The 1,293-nt window shown below is 40.4% G+C and overlaps 1 non-coding gene across 1 annotated transcript; it reads left to right on the top strand.

Annotated features, from left to right (window-relative positions):
* Window positions 1–259: 259 nt before the first annotated feature.
* Window positions 260–332, top strand: TRNAK-UUU. Its single transcript has one exon. It is a non-coding gene; the product is annotated as a tRNA-Lys (tRNA).
* The last annotated feature ends 961 nt before the right edge of the window (window positions 333–1,293 follow it).

The following is a 1,293-nucleotide window of genomic DNA, read 5'->3' as shown; positions in this document are numbered from 1 at the left end:
AAACCCTCTGTATCTAGCAGCTCCGCAGTGCTTTGCGTAGAAGACGCCCCATCTCAGGTTACGAAAATCTACAGAAAGGAGATGTTTAAAAAGAGAAAAGGAAAATGTTCCTAGCGATTATAATGTCTCTCTTAAACAGGGTCTTCGAAATGAGGAGAATTCAAGTAACGTGATTTACAAATTGCAACATGAAACATAAAATGAACGGAACAAATGAAGAAATCTAGATTAGATACTCCGTGGAAAAAAATGAGTGAGTACCTGGATATCTCAGCTGGCAGAGCATCAGACTTTTACTCTGAGGGTCCAGGGTTCAAGTCCCTGTTCAGGCGAACTCTTTATCTATTTTACTCTAGATCAGGAGTCCCCAATCTCCAGTACACAGACCAGGTACCAGGCAGCGTGGCAGGAGAGCCAGCGAAGCTTCATCTGTACTTATACACCAACTCCCATAGCTCTTATGACCACCTGGCTCCCCTGCCTCCCAGGTAAGCGGAGGCATCAGATTCTCATAGAAGCCCAAACCCTATTGTGAACTGCGCATGAAAGGGATCTAGATTGTGGGCTCCTTATGAGAATCTAATGCTTGATGATCTGTCACTCTTTTCTATCACTGCCAGATGGGACCGTCTAGTTGCAGGAAAACAAACTCAAGGCTTCCAGTGATTCTACATTACGGTGAGTTGGATACTTATTTCATTACATATTACAATGTAATAACAATATAAATAAAGTGCACAATAAATCTAATGTGCTTGAATCATCCCCAATCATCCCCCCAGCCCCCGCTCCCTCATCCATGTAAAAAATTGTCTTTCATGAAACGGTCTCTGGTGCCAAAAAGGTGGGGCACTGCCGCCCTAGATAGTTTATACCAATTAAACACAGGAAGGGGTTCAGATACTTGTTTGTGCAGTGACTAAAACTTTGCTACTTTATGCTTTACAAATGTGAAATGATTTACATCATGAAATTACCAGCCCTAAGGGATTGCCTTAGTGAACTTGTTTTCCAAACACCAGAATACAGAAATCTAAACTATTTTAGAGATTGTTGACCTGGAGATTTGCATTTTTATGTACTTTTTAGAGAAGAATCTCCTTCAACGGTTGACTGAAAGCAAAATCAATCAAAATTTCTAAACTCTAAAAACAGATAAAGAGATATTGAAAGCAACAAAAGAGACAAAACACCTTTCCTATAAAGAAAACCAATTTGCCTAACAGTGGGTATCTTATCAGAAATCACAGAGGTCAGAAAGAGTGGCACAACAGTTTTCAAGGATGGAAAGAA

This window comes from Nomascus leucogenys, unplaced genomic scaffold (assembly GCF_006542625.1).
Source record: "Nomascus leucogenys isolate Asia unplaced genomic scaffold, Asia_NLE_v1 002207F_12586_qpd_obj, whole genome shotgun sequence".
In the NCBI taxonomy this organism is placed as follows: domain Eukaryota; kingdom Metazoa; phylum Chordata; class Mammalia; order Primates; family Hylobatidae; genus Nomascus; species Nomascus leucogenys.
The sequence above is the reverse complement of the archived record's forward strand: the minus strand, read 5'-3'. Positions and strand labels throughout refer to the sequence as shown.